Source organism: Scyliorhinus torazame, chromosome 9 (assembly GCF_047496885.1).
Source record: "Scyliorhinus torazame isolate Kashiwa2021f chromosome 9, sScyTor2.1, whole genome shotgun sequence".
NCBI lineage: Eukaryota > Metazoa > Chordata > Chondrichthyes > Carcharhiniformes > Scyliorhinidae > Scyliorhinus > Scyliorhinus torazame.
The window spans coordinates 125,045,457-125,061,542 of NC_092715.1; positions in this window are offsets into that span (position 1 = coordinate 125,045,457).

Genomic DNA, 16,086 nt, shown 5'->3' on the forward strand with positions numbered 1-16,086 from the left:
GAGCAAAAGCGAGATCTTCCCAGTGAACCCGACAGTGGGAAGACCTGTAAAGCTGGAACACACTCCCACTCTCCCTGGTGGGAGTGTGTTCCCAAATCAGCAATACTACTACTGGGCAGTGGCATCAGAAAGAATATTGGGATGGATAAAGGAGCCAGAAGCTGAGCGGGTGCGCGGGAAGGAGGCCTCCTGTAAGGGGACCTCTATCCGGGCCCTCGCCGCAGCGGCACTCCCCACCCAAAAAACACTCCAGTAGCCCAGTCAGTGGTGGTAGCCACCCTCCAGACCTGGAAACAACTATGGCAGCAATTTGGCCTGACCGAAATGTACGACAAAGCCCCCATCTGCAACAACCATAGGTTCACGCCGGCACTCACTGACTCCACCTTTAAAAGGTGAAGACATGACAGAGTGGACATTGACAGTCAGGGACCTAGACACCGACAGTAGGGTCACAACAATGGACAAACTGACATGGAGATTCCAGCCAGCAAAGGGCAACAAACTCAGGTACCTGCAGCTTAAAAGCTTCCTACGGAAGGAGACAAAGCCATACCCACGACTACCATGACAGATGCTTTTAGAAGAAAAATTGGACGCAGACATTCTAGGCAGGGGGAACTGTAGTGACATGAACAAATGACTGATAGAGAGGGCTGAAACTGAACTGGACGCGAAATGGGAGGAAGACTTGGGGTTCGAAATAGGGTGGGGACTCTGGAGCAAAGCACTATATAGGGTCAACTCCACCTCCACATGCGCAAGACTCAGCCTAACGCAACTAAAAGTGGTACATAGAGCCAACCTAACCAGAACCCGAATGAGTAGGTTCTTCACGGACATGGAGGACAAATGTGAACGGTGTCAAGGAGGCCCGGCCAACCACGCCCACATGTTCTGGTCGGGCCCCAGACTTGCTGGGTGCTGGACAGCCTTCATTTAGGCAATGTCCAAAGTGGCAGGGATGAGGGTGGAGCCAGGCCTGAAGGTGACCGTCTTCGGGGTATCAGACCAGCCAGATCTCTTCATGGGAAGGAGGGCTGACACCCTTGCCTTCGCCTCCCTGATCAGCCGCCATAGAATCCTGCTCGGCTGGTGGTCAGCAGCACCACCTAAAGCTGCAGACTATCTGTCTGACCAATCAGAATTTCTTCAAATGGAGAAAATCAATTTTGTGACCCATCATCCGTGGGTCGGAAGATAGCTTCATCAGAACATGGGAGCCATTCACCCAACTGTTTCGGGACCTGTTTGCAGCCAACAAACAAACAAATAAATAAGTAGCCAGGAACCAGGGAAAAGTAGTCAATGCATGATAGAAGAGAGGGGAGTGAGGAGGACCCAGGGGAGGGGGGGAGACAGAGCAAGAAGGAGTAGCCAAACCCAGCAGGATGGAAAGGGGGTAGCAGAGAAAGGGTAGGAGAAAAGGGGGGTGGGGAGGGAAGGGGGGGGGGAGTGGTGGGGGACAGGGAGGGAGGGGGCAGTGGAAAGAATAATAGAGGGGAGCCAGAAGGGAGAAAAGAGGAGGAAACACAAACTGGGGGGAGAGCACAGGGGAAGATAATGACCACAACATGCACAGCAAGGCGAAAGAGAGAAAGAAAGAGCGGGAAGAAGGAACGACCAATGAACGATGCTGATGCAAATGTACCAAGATAATAAACCGACCAAGAGATGTAAATAGCATCAGGGGCACCACCCAGGTGTCCCTCCCACCCAGTTTTGCTTTGTCTAAAACAGAAGGGAGGTGAGACCCCGTTGCCTGATATGTGTCATGTGTCTTTTACTTCCTTTGTTTTTTGTTTTTCTGTGTGTACATTTGTAAGCATATCATGTATAAAACCCAATAAAAACATTTTAAAATATGTTTGTTGTCTTCCAAACTTTTTTAAAATTCCTTCCTTCCTGTCGATTGATCTAACAAACAGTCCTGGATAAGCTGTGATTTTCCTGTTTGGGCCATGTTAAAGACCAATTCAGGACTTTACATGAAAAGCTTTTCCATAGTCCTGGACTTCCTACATCCACTCTGTGTATTATGAGTTGTGAGAGTTGGCATTAGATCAGTGCAGTGAGCTGGCAGAATCCCACCGAAGAACAGAGGAGTAACACGATTACTGACAGAGGAGTATTTATTTGTGCACAGGATGTAGGATGGATTCCCACATTTAATTGGCAAGCAAACAGCAGAGGCTTCACTCGGGGTACCAGAGCACACAGAAGTCAGACAGCATGCTGAGTGCTTTGCACTGGATGCTGCCACAGCAGAGTGCACTACCAAAACCTTATAGGGAATTTGTGACTAAGCGTAAGTGTTATGGTTTTGAGGTACAAAGCCCTTTTAATTCAAATCTGACAACTCCAAATTCTTTACTTCTGATAATGGGGTCTTCAGATGCTCCTGACCTAACAAGATACGAATAGCTAGTATTTATTAAGCACAATCTTACATTTACTTAACAAAAAACAGTGAAGGCAACATGGAAGTTTCGTTGACCTTGGGCGGGTATTTCCGGTCGCCGGGCGGGCAGGCCTAGCTGACAAATCCCGCCCAGAATCTCTGAAGAATCATATCACAGAAACCATGGCAAAGCTGTGTCAACAAAGGTTCCGACCTTCCATCTTTAACCCTACATCCCATTATTCTGGAATCACTTATTTGGAAATAGTCTCAAATTTACCTGTTCCATTGGTTTAGGTGTTATGTGGTGCCACCCCACCTCTGTAACGAGAGCCATGTAGACTGAAGACAAATATCCAGCTCTTATTCCCTGGGTGCCCAGAGGTACATCGCATTGTGAACAAATTATACATCTTTGTAGATTCAGAGCAGTTACAATCACTGTTACATCCTCGTCAACATAATTTAACTTAAGTCCCACAGGTACTAAAGCCATTAGAAACAAATGTCAAGAGCACTTCCCATCATAATATCAAAGAAGAAAGGTTTACCTCTAATACAGATGTCCTACCCGACAGATATGGTTAAATCAACACAAAAGGCGTGATTCTCCAGTCTCTTACTCTCTCGCTCAAGCGATACGAGGCTGGTGAATAGTGGGAGAGGCCAAAAACGAGTACCGCGCCAGGCGCCAAACAGTTTGCAATGCAACCAGCCACTCCCATAGGCGAAATCGGGATCTTGCCGTAGCGTGGCTAGAAACTAATTATCACTACTTACGCCCAATTTCCATACAATTAACGAGAGCGAGCTCTTATCCAATGACCTCCCGTCATTCATCGCCCCCCCCCCCCCCCCAGCAAGTGGTCACGCTGGTGCCGATTTGTACTCCTTTTTAAAAACATGAACCTGGCGGAAGGGCTTCTGTGGGGAGCCGAGGAGGTGAGTAGCCATCTTTGCTCACAATAAAGAGCCCGAGGGCGCTGGGTTTGCTGCCCCTGTGCTTGGCGAGGAGTGGGGGACCCTTGGCTGGGGTGAGGGGGACCCTCCGCTGGTATGGGCTGCCATAGGAGGGGGGGGGCAACCGCTTGCAGCATCACTACGCCAACCCTGGATCGTTTGTACCCATTCCGGTGGCAACCCGTATCCTTGCCCGTCTGCCCCAATGACCACCCATAACCCCTGCTGACTGCTGAGACCTCTGGCCGTGCGGCGCAAGACTATAGCTAATAGGAAATTGGCAATTGTGGTTAAGTGAGCACTTCACACAACCCAAGTGGACTCCTGTGGGTGGGGGAGCCATGGTTCATGTGGAAGTCATTGCCTTGCATCCCTATCAAACCATGACGTCTGGACACTGTGCTTGAACAATGAGGGAGGCAACACCACACATGCAGGAGCCAACAGCCAAACACTCAGGGGATGGGACACAGCTCCTGGGACATGTCCATGGCCGGAGAATGGGTAAGTGCCATGGAGAGGGGACAAATGCCCAGTCCAGGTGAGGTTATGAGTGGTGTGCAGGGTACAGGGTCTGGGGTACGGTGAGGGGAGCCCGTTGCGGCTGGGAGTACATGGGCAGGATGTTCAGGGTAGGGCTGGGTAATAATGGGGGATTGGAGGGTCTTGGGGTGGAAGCTGTCATAATATACATCTATGTATACAATGGAGTGCAGACAGGCAGTGATTGACACACAGGATGACCAGTAAGCACACAGAACAGAGCAGCCAATCACCAGACAGGACACGACCACGATAAAGCCAGAGGGCACCAGTTTTCCTGCTCTCTCGGGACCCAGTCTCTGAGACAGTCAGAGTTAGTGAGCTAGCCAGTGCAAACATCATGTGGTAGCTAGTAAGTCTGGTTAGGCTAGTATCAGGTCTTCAGTCAAGTCAGCATAGTGTCAACCCACAATTGAACATGTATAATAGTTCAGATGTTAAATAAAATCGTGTTGCATCTTATCAAGCCTTGGAGGTCTGTCTCTTGCTACACTGCATCAAGTGCAGTCCACATCGACCCAGCCTACCCAACACATCAGAAGCCACCGATGTTTGTGAGTCTAACACCCTCTCCTAATTCCTTACAGATATTGAACGCTATGGCAGGGATATTGGATGGAGAAAATGCCCGAGTGGTGCTGCTGCTAGGCCAGGAAGCCAGACGCTAGAGATGGCGGCAGAAGCAGCATCAGCAGATGCTCGAGGTGGTGGACCATGTGTTGGACCCCCACCCCACACCCTGAGGACCCGGCCGTCCATCAGGCCAGGGAGGGACCCAGAGGGGGAGTCCCGCGATGGCTCAGGGTATACAGGCGTTGTTGATGCTTCCAGCAGATGACGGACAGCACGTGCCGCAGGAAGCTCCACTTCAATAAGGAAATGGTGCAACACTTGTGCCATGTCGTCGCAGACTTGGCACCAGATGGAGGAGAAGGACACCCGCTCTCTGTGGCCATTAAGGTAACCGCAGCCCTGTCCTTTTATGCCTTGGGATCATTCTAGGACTCAAGCAGGGACCTGTGTGGAATCTGACAGGCCACAAGCCACAGGTGCATCTGACAGGTCACGGATGCCCTGTTTGCCTGGGCGGAAAACTGCATCATCTTTGACATGGACCAAGCCCAACAAGATGCCCAGGCAGCAGGTCTCCACCATCGCTGGGATGCCCCAGGTCCAGGGAGTCATAGATGGCACGCATGTCGCCCTGTGGTCACCGAGCCATCTACGGGTGCTTTATGTTAACCGAAAGGGGTTCCATTCCCTCAACTTACAGTTCATGTGCGACCTCCACATGAAGATAATGCACGTGTGCATGCTTCCCGAGGAGTGACCACCCCAGGATGGGCGGCTGGCTCTTGGGATATAAGGGGTATCCGCTGAAGACCTGGCTAATGACGCCAGTATGGAGGCCGGTGACTGAAGCAGAGACCCGGCACAATGAGGCCCATGTGGCCACCAGGGCTGTGATTGAGCGGTGCATCGGACTCCTCAAGATGAGGTTCCGATGCCTTGACCGCTCCGATGGTGCACTCCAGTACACCGCCCGGAGAGTCGCCCACTTTGTTGTGGTCTGCTGTGCCCTCCACAACCTCGCACAGCAGCGGGGCGGCGTGCTGGAGGTTGGTGATGAGGAACATGTGCCCACCTCCCAGGAGAATGAGGACGTGGGCGAGGAGGACAAGGATGATGAGGTGGCGCCGGACCAGAAGGGGCTGGAGGACTGGTGGCAGCGGCGAGGGTCCGTCAAGACCAGAGGGCCACGGAACCCTCATACTCACCCGATTCACTTAGGACGTGGCCTGGTCCATCATCCCCCTACTCCCATTTCCCATCCCCCCAAAGTCTGTGTTACATCACTCCAGGGTGCTGGGACTGTGTCAGTACCATCAGCAGGTCACTGTCGAGGACAAGGGGATGATGATAACCCGCAGAGCTGAGCGCCAGTGCTCCTCAATCTATGCCATAGTCTGGCCCTTGCCTGTCTGCTGAGTGCTCACTCACACCATCAGTTGCACGCGGTGTGCCCGGGGATGAGGGGGTTGCCTGGAGAAATGGGCCAAGGGTTTGGAAGTCAGCCCGCATTGCAAAAGAAAGTGACAGAGGCATCATAGTGGTTGTGCATAAGGGTGTTTAATGTGTAATACACTCTCCCGATGGTGCTGCCCTCCACGCTCTGGGGAACAGGACACCCCTTCTGGCCTCCACTGCATCTAGGAGCCTCCACAGGTCAGCATCCTGGGGGGTGGTCTCCTTGGCGACATTATTGCGAGCTAGCTGGGGTTGGCTGAGCATGTGCAACTTAGGTACTGCTCGACCTTGTTATAGAATCATAGAATTTACAGTGCAGAAGGAGGCCTTTTGGTCCATCGAGGCTGAACCAGCCCTTGAAAAGAACCCCCTACTTTACCCCACTCCTCCACCATATCCCCGTAACCCAGTAACCCCACCTAATCTTTTTGGACATTAAGGGACAATTTAGCATGGTCAATCCACCTAACCTGCACAACTTTGGACTGTGGGAGGAAACTGGAGCACCCGGAAGAAACCCTCACGGACATGGGGAGAAAGTGCAAACTCCACACAGACAGTCACCCAAGGCTGGAATTGAACCTGCGACCCTGGAGCTGTGAGGCAGCAGTGATAACCACTGTGCCACCATGCTGCCCAGCGGGGGGGTTGGCGAGCGCGGTCCTGGTGAATCAGCTGGCGAGCCTTCATTTGCGGCGAGAAGCCCGTGAGGCCTTGTTAAGTGGACCAATTAACATTGAATTGCGTTGCGGGCGTCGCTTGGTCGAGCACCGGGAAACTCGCAGCAATTTCCGCTCGCTACCACACTTAGAAATATTTCATGAGCGATAATGTTCCTTCTTTTGACTGCTATGAATGGACGGAATTTGCATGGTAGTATGATTTCCAACATGTTTAACTCCAACCCGCATTACCCTCAGTTGAATAGCAAGGCTGAAAAGAGAGCGCATATTGTCAAACAGCTCCTAAAGAAAGCACTCGACAGTTGCGATAATACATATCTTGCACCCCTCAGCTATCGTTCGACACTGCTAGTCAATGGCCTCTCGCCTGCTCAAATATTAATGAACAGGCACCTGCGTACAACTCTACCTCGCTTTCCTAATGAGCCCGTGAACCACTCGGTAACAAAACAATTGACCTCTCAGAAAAGGAGGCAGAAGGTGTTCTATGATAGGTCTGCCAAAAGACTTCAACCTCTGCAGCCAAAGAATATGGTGAGAGTAGAAGACTCCAAAGGCAATGGATGGTCTAAACAGGCAAAGGCACTGCAACCAGCAGGTCCAAACTCATATCTTGTTATGATAGATGAAGGTGATGTCTTGAGAAGGAATAGAAGAGCTTTGCTCAAAGTATGGCAACTATTTGTGATGCAACCACCAGTAGAAGCATACAATATTCCTAAAACATCTGAAGAACATACAGAAGGTACACAAGAGAAGAAACCAACACAAGAGGATGATGCATCAACGCATTAGCAACATCAAACGCAAACAACAAATATTAAAGAACATGAAGAACCTGTGCCCGTTCAGCAGACACTGAGACAATCCACAAGAATAAGGTGCAAGCCAGAACAGACTGTAAAGTAAAACAAAAGATATCTGAACATGTATACAGTTATGCATATCATGATGAAATATAAAAAGTAATTTATTGCTTGTGCATAATTTTCTTTTACAAAGGATGATATGCATAAGGCAAGTTTTATCCATAATGTTATGCACGACCTCTGACCACTAGGTGGCATTGTAAACCCTTCACGTGACCCTGTGATCTGGGAGTTGGGAGTTGGTCATGTTGGAGGATAGACGTATTTGCAGTAGTTCCACAATAGTTGTTTAGTGTTAGTTGTTTATTATTTTATTTATCCTGGTTATCTTATCACCCAGTTATTCTACAATAAATTATTTTAAACTCCATGTTCTGTAGTTCATCATTCACTTCGGGCAGTCTACAGACATGACAGACTTTACAGTACCTTTAAAGCCATAAAATCCATTAACATCAGTTCCTCACAAACAGTTATCATCCTGTCCCCAGCCTTAACTGTAAAATGTCCCACTAACAGAAATTCAAACTGAACTGTTTATGAAATAAAATTCATAGATGTTAAGGGTGGCACAGTAGCACAGTGGTTAGCATTGTTGCTTCTCGGTGCCAGGATCCCGGGTTCGATTCCCGCTTGGGTAACTGTCTGTGCGGAATCTGCATGTTCCCTCTGTGTCGGCGTGGGTTTCCTCCGCGTGCCCTGGTTTCCTCCCACAAGTCACGAAAGATATGCTTGTCAGGTGAATTGGACATTCTGAACTCGCCCTCAGTGTACCCGATCAAGCGCTGGAGTGTGGCGACTAGGGCATTTTCACAGTAACTCCATTGCAGTGTTAATGTAAGCCGACTTATGACACAAATAAAGATTACTTCAGATCAACATTAAACCCATAAAACTAGCCTTATCAGCAAAATCTTACATGGGGACGCTCTAACACAGTGGTTGCCATATAACTGCCGTTCATGTTGGGCTGCAAAAAATTGCTCATTCTCTGAGTGTTTAAATTGCCACAAAAAAGAATTGCAAGTTATGTGCTGTCATTGAAACATTGTGCATTTGAATTATGGAGTGATTTGAGGAAACAGCATATAAGAAGCGGTTTTGCAAAAGCAGGCAAATCTTAAAATGATAAATGCAGTCAGGTTGGCCATCCTGTGAGTATGCTGATGGAATAAATAGACAATGATCACACTGTGACTTTATTTTCATCCGTCTTTTTCTAATTGGATTATAAGGTGTACATAGCAGATTCAATGTTTGTAAACGAAACAATTTACTGCAAATTGTTGATCTGAATTCACTAAATTAGTAATTCACCAAATTAGTCCCAATATTCCTTGCTGCTCTGAGAAGTAAAGGGGTATTTGAAATGAAAATGAAATGAAAATCGCTTATTGTCACAAGTAGGCTTCAAATGAAGTTACTGTGAAAAGCCCCTAGTCGCCACATTCCGGCGCCTGTTCGGGGAGGATGGTACGGGAATTGAACCGTGCTGCTGGCCTGCCTTGGTCTGCTTTAAAAGCCAGTAATTTAGCCCTATGCTAAACCAGCCCCATATCATTGTCTACTTTTTTGGGGAAAATTGGGCATTAATGTGACAAAACATTTTTAAAAGCCGAATGTTTACTATATGTTCAAGATCTGCCTGATTGCAATAAAAACAAAAAAAGTACAAAAATAGACTGTAAAAGCTTCTAGAAGTAGATTTGCAAAAAACAAATGTAGGTCGATTACAAATGAAGTCAGGGGAATTTATAATAAGGAATAAGGAAATGGAAAGAAACTAAACAAAGACTTATTAATCATAGAATTTACAGTGCAGAAGGAGGCCATTCGGCCCATCAAGTCTGCACCGGCCCTTTGGAAAGAGCCCACAAGAGCCCACCCAAGCCCACACCTCCACCCCATCCCCATAACCCAGTAACCCCACCTAACCTTTTTGGACACTAAGGGCAATTTATCATGGCCAATCCACCTAAACTGCACAGCTTTGGACTGTGGGAGGAAACCGGAGCACCCGGAGGAAACCCACGTGGCCACACGGAGAACATGCAGACTCTACACAGATAGTGATTCAAGCCGGGAATCGAACCTGGGGCCCTGGAAATGTGAAGCAACAGTGCTAACCACTGTGCTACCGTGCTGTCCATGGGGCTGGGGTGGAATGTTTTTTTCTAGAAACTAAGCATGGTGGCAGGCGGGTTCTGATGGGAGTTCTGTACAGGCCCCCTAGCAGTAATCAGGATGTGAGGCAGAAAATAAACCAGGAGGTAGAAAAGGCATATAAAAAAGGCAATATTATAATAATCATGGTGGTCTTCAATATGACGGTGGATTGAGAAAATCAAGTTGGTAGTGGATCCCAAGAAAATAAATTTGTAGAATGTCTAAGAGATGTTTTTTTGAGCGGCTTGTGACAGAGCCTAGTAGGGAACAGGCAATTCTGTATTTGGTGATGTGCAATGAGACAGACTTGATTAGCGAACTTAAGGTGAAGGAACCCTTAGGAAGCAGTGACCACAATATGATAGAATTTACCCTGCAGTTTGAAGGGGAGAAGTTGGAATCAGATGTAACGATATTACAATTAAATAAGGGTAACTACAAAGACATGAGGAAGGAGCTAGCCAGATTTGATTGGAAAGAGCGCCTAGCAGGGAAGACAGTGGAACAGCAATGGCAGGAGGTTTGGGGGGTATTCGGGAGGCACACCAGAAATTCATCCCAAAGAGGAGGAAACATGCCAAGGGGAGGACGAGGCATCCATGGCTGATGAGGGAATTCAAGGACAGCATAAAAACAAAAGAAAAAGCATACAAAGTGACGAGAATTAATGGGAGCCAGAGGACTGGGAAGCCTTTAAAAGAAAGCAGAGGACAACTAAAAAAATAAGGGAGGTGAAGATGAAATATGAGTGTAAACTAGCTAGTAATATAAAAGAAGATAGGAAGAGTTTGTTCAATATATAAAAGATAAGAGAGAGTCAAAAATAGACATTTGACCACTGGAATATTAGGCTGGAGAAGTAATAATAGGAGATAAAGAAATGGTAGAAGAACTAAATAGTTACTTTGCATCAATCTTTAAATGGAAGACACCAGTGGAATGCCAGAACTCCAGGAGAATCAGGGGGCAGAGGTGAGTGTAGTGACCATTAATAAGGAGAAGGTTCTGGGGTAACTGAAAGGTCTGAAGGTGGATAAATCACCAGGACCGGATGGACTGCACCCCAGGGTTCTTAAAGAGATAGCTGAGGAGGATATTGTAGAGGCATTGATGGTGATCTTTCAGGAATCACTGGAGGCAGGAAGGGTCCCAGAGAGTGGCTAAAGTAACACTGCTGTTTAAGAAGGGAGGGAGGCAGAAGATGGGAAATTATAAGCCAGTTAGCCTGACTTCGGTCATTGGTAAGATTTTAGGGTCCATTATTAAAGATGAGATCGTGGAGTAGCACGGTAGCCTTGTGGATAGCATAATTGCTTCACAGCTCCAGGGTCCCAGGTTCGATTCCAGCTTGGGTCACTGTCTGTGCGGAGTCTGCACATCCTCCCCGTGTGTGCGTGGGTTTCCTCCGGGTGCTCCGATTTCCTCCCACAGTCCAAAGATGTGCAGGTTAGGTGGATTGGCCATGATAAATTGCCCTTAGTGTCCAAAATTGCCCTTAGTGTTGGGTGGGGTTACTGGGTAATGGGGATAGGGTGGCGGTGTTGACCTTGGGTAGGGTGCTCTTTCCAAGAGCCGGTGCAGACTCGATGGGCCGAATGGCACTGTAAATTCTATAAGTACTTGGGAGTGCATGATAAAATAGGACTGAGTCAGCACGGGGAGGTCATGTCTGACAAATCTATTAGAGTTCTTTGAGGAGGTAACAAGGAAGTTAGACATAGAGAACCAGTGGATATGAATTATTTAGATTTCCAGAAGGCCTTTGACAAGGTGCCGCATCGGAGACTGTTAAATCCATTAAGAGCCCATGGCGTTAAGAGTAAGATCCTGGCATGGGTAGACGATTGGCAGAGAGTGGGGATAGAAGGGTCTTTTTCAGGATGGCAGCCAGTGACTAGTGGTGTGCCTCAGGGGTCGGTGCTGGGACCACAAAATGTCACAATATACATTAACGATCTAGAAGAAGGAACTGGAGGCACTGTTGCTAAGTTTGCAGATAATACAAAGATATGTAGAGGGACAGGTAGTATTGAGGAAGCAGGGGGCTGCAGAAGGATTTGGACAGGCTAGGAGACTGGGCAAAGAAGTGGCAGATGGAATACTATGTGGAAAAGTGTGAGGTTATGCACTTTGGAAGGAGGAATGGAGGCATAGACTATTTTCTAAATGGGAAGGTGCTTAGGAAATCTGAAGCACAAAGGTACTTGGGAGACCTTGTTCAAGATTCTCTTAAGGTTAACGTGCAGGTTCAGTTGGCAGTGAGGAAGGCAAATGCAAAATTAGTATTAATGTCGAGAGGGCTAGAATAGAAGAGCAGGGATGTACTTCAGAGGCTGTATAAGGCTTTGGTCAGACCCCATTTGGAGTAATGTGAGCAGTTTTGGGCCCCGTTCCTAAGGAAGGATGTGCTGGCCTTGGAAAGGTTCCAGAGGAGGTTCACAAGAATGATCCCTGGAATGAAGAGCTTGTCGTATGAGGAACAGTTGAGGACTCTGTGCCTGTACTCGTTGGAGTTTAGAAGGATGACGGGGGACCTTATTGAAACTTACAGGATACTGCGAGGCCTGGATAGAGTGGACGTAGAGAGGATGTTTCCACTTGTAGGAAAATCTAGAACCATTGTGTTTCCTGGCCTACTTGCATAATGGGTGATGCAGCTTTGTCCCTGCGACACTAGCACACACATCGAGGTGACCAAGATATGTGACATCTGGAGCGCTGCATGGGATAATAAGATGTAAATGGGACATGTGACCCAACCTAGCTCTGTGCTTCAATCTCAAATACAGCATACTGATGACCAGTCTTTTGCTTGTGGTCAATAAATGGATGCCCTTTGGCCCATTGTGAATGTCAATTCTGCTGAACACTTGACTGACCTTCATTGATGGAATGTTATGGTATGATGCAGCTGTGCCTCCTACACTATTGCCTGCATTCACACAGTCCACATTCTTTCGTGTTACTCTTGAGATGCAGTGACTGTGATGGGAAACCACTAGCGGGGATGAAGGCGTTGTCTTTCAGTAATTCTTCCCAAGGATTTATTTCTCCTTTCACTCTCAGGAAACTCCTGTTTATTCTTGTGAGACCAACAAGTTGAAGGACTCCTTAGCCCAGCAGTGTGGTCCTCCCACACAGCCTCTGACCTCTCCTGATCAGCTTCATGATACTTTCAATTTGTAACAGCCTCATTACTGTGCTACAGCAAGATGGTTTCCTTCACTATTCCTTTCAAATGAAATTCAACATTCCCTCTCTCACTGTCCATGCATCAGATATATGTAAGAAATAAAAATGTCGCCACAGTCAACTTCATCCTATTGCTCTTCAGCCCTTCCTAATAATACTGTATCTCATAGTTGTTGTGGTGGACATTCCTCCCCTCCCACCTGAGCCCATCACTTGTGACGTGTCCATGCCCATGTGGACCTCCACCCACCCCATCTCGAGGCTGTGTACATGGTTGCCGACTGAGGTGAAACCGCACCCCCCACCCTGTAGTGACCTCTGTATATGTTAATACTTGATTACTTAATGTGCAGTCAGTACAGTCAGATGATCACTGGATGGCAACACTAACTGGGACTATATAAGGAGTTTCCCGCTCTTTCTTAGTGTTAGTGTGTGTGTATTGCAGCTGGAGGATAGAAGTGACCAGCTCAGAGTGTAGTGTATTATATTAATCGTTAATTTAGTCTAATCTTAGTTAATTCTATTAACTAGTCAAAGTATTAAAGTGAAAGAACTCACAGGTATATTATTTTGTTACTTAATAAATAATTTGTCATCAACTGGAAGACACTGACTGTTTATCATCAAGTTAAGTACAACTCGGCAAGACAAATGAGTAGCATATATATTACACCCCTGTAATATAACACCACCCTCCCCCACCCCGAGGAGCTTCACATATCCCCCACACCCTTTCTTTACAATCTACAAACTGTAGATGCCTCCAGTTACTATCACCATTTTACCTGCAGCCCAGTACAGAAGCAGCCAAGCCCAGTGACAACGACTTTGAGACAGGCCTGCACACCAAGCTGTGGTTTTTTCCTCTGGAGCACACAGCCCTTGCCCTTCACCCTCTCCTCACCACCTCCAAAGCTGGAGTACATGGCGATCCCAATAAATCCTCCTGCTGCTTGCCCGATGCACCCTTGGACTGTCTCAAATCTCTGACTTTTTAAAAATAAATTTAGAGCACCCAATTCATTTTTTCCAATTAAGCGGCAATTTAGTGTGGCCAATCCACCTACCCTGCACATCTTTTATCGAACCTGGGACCTCGGCGCGTGAGGCAGCAGTGCTAACCACTGTGCCACCGTGCTGCCCTAAATCTCTGACTTTTGATTATGAGGTTCACTTAGACCCTGGGCTGTCTGTAATCTGTGACTCATTTCCACATTGCCACAGGAGTGTCAATACTCTGTGATTCCTGACTGCACGTCCCAGACCACGGATTTGGACTTTCACAGAGTTTCCCATTGCCCTGATGACTGCAGACCACACTGTCCAGCCCCCCCGCAAACCACAACGCCCCATTTCAGAGGCTCCATGCGATCCGTCCCTTTTGTGGCACATGAACAAACCCTTCTTCCTATTCCAGAATCTGTGTGAATCCCCTTTGTTCAAACATGTGTATCATTTTGACCCTCTTGCTTATCAGCATTTCATGTACTCTTGTCGGGCTCCACCTGCAGGGCAGCACGGTAGCATTGTGGATAGCACAAATGCTTCACCGCTCCAGGGTCCCAGGTTCGATTCCGGCTTGGGTCACTGTCTGTGCGGAGTCTGCACATCCTCCCCGTGTGTGCGTGGGTTTCCTCTGGGTGTTCCGGTTTCCTCCCACAGTCCAAAGATGTGCGGGTTAGGTGGATTGGCCATGCTAAATTGCCCATAGTGTCCAAAATTGTTGGGTGGTGTTACTGGGTTATAGGGATAGGGTGGAGGTGTGGACCTTGGGTGGGGTGCTCTTTGCAAGAGCCGGTGCAGACTCGATGGGCCGAATGGCCTACTTCTGCACTGTAAATTCTATGAAAATACACCTTCTCACCCTCTGCTTTCCATTGCTCCTCATCCCCCTCCACCTTCTTGTCCCTCCACCTTCTATTGTGCCACCTTACTCCCTCACAGACCTTTCACTGCTTTCCTTTCCCATTCCCCCCCTTTGTGTTCATCGTCTCTCTCTCCCCTCATACCCCATCCCTGGTTGAAAGGCTTGTTTCTGTACATGGAGTTCTGCCTGAGTATCACTGCACACTCCTTGTGGACAACGGTGAGAGCCAGCAAGAGCAGAACACCCCTGCACTCCCAACACAGAGTGCAGTACTGATTGTGTCTGCAAGTGCAGACCTGCATGAGCACCACAGCTCAGTTGTGTACTTCTGGACAATGTAGGCAAAGAGCAGGAGGAGACCAACCCTACAGCCCCAGCAGTGTGCTAACCATCACAACAAGAGTGGTGCAGCGCTATGACAGGTAGGCTATGTACGTTGCACTCACCTCCAAGTCACGAGTGAACTGAGTTCTGATGAGTGCATGCCCTCCTTTTCAAATGGGTTTCAGGCCAATGTAATTTCCCATTGCCGTAAGATTGTAAGGCGTCATGAGATTCTGGCAAGCGTCAGTTTTAATAGGCAGTGGGATAACCGACCCACCATTAGCCCGCCATCGGCAGAATCACAAGCTATTTTTATGCTGGCAGGTTTCCGACTTTTGTCTACTGCTAGATTCTTCATTCCTGCCCACTGCCCAATCCATGGTGGGTAGGATGGGAAAATTCTGCTCCAAGTTTCTGACTGATAATGCAGGGGAACTTGCTGGTGAAAGGTTCAGAATATGTGTATACAGCTACTGAAAGTCGTTTCTGCAACCCACCTTACAAAATAAATAATGCGGTGATCGATTAAATGCTGCATAAAATGTTCAGTGACCAACCAGACTGCACATTGGCATCTGCCTTGGCATGGGCAGTTCACACAAAGAATTAATTCCAGATAGTTGGAGGTTATGGCCCCTAACGTTTAGTCAATGGGCGAAATCCCAATTGCCTTCTGTTCTGGGCGATTGTCCTCCTGCACCTGATGGTTCTGCAATTAGTTCAATTTTTCTACACATTTGAATGCTTTCTATGCAGGGAGACAGGCTTTTGTCAATCAGACGTCTCAGAGAGAATTCAGAGAGAAATGACGCATTGTATCAGACCATCTGGGACACACTTCAATTCAGGAGATTTTATTATGCTTTTAAAGAGAGGATCATAGTGCAGCAAAGGAGATGGCATGCTTTTGGCTTCCCTACTTCTGGCTTTTGACTTCAGAGCGGGGCTGGAGACTGGGTCTTGCCCAGGGGCATTCCCTGCAGAGCACTAGGTCCCCACCAGAGATTGTTGGCCTGGGAGGAACTGGGCAAGGATTCAGTCAGCCCTGGG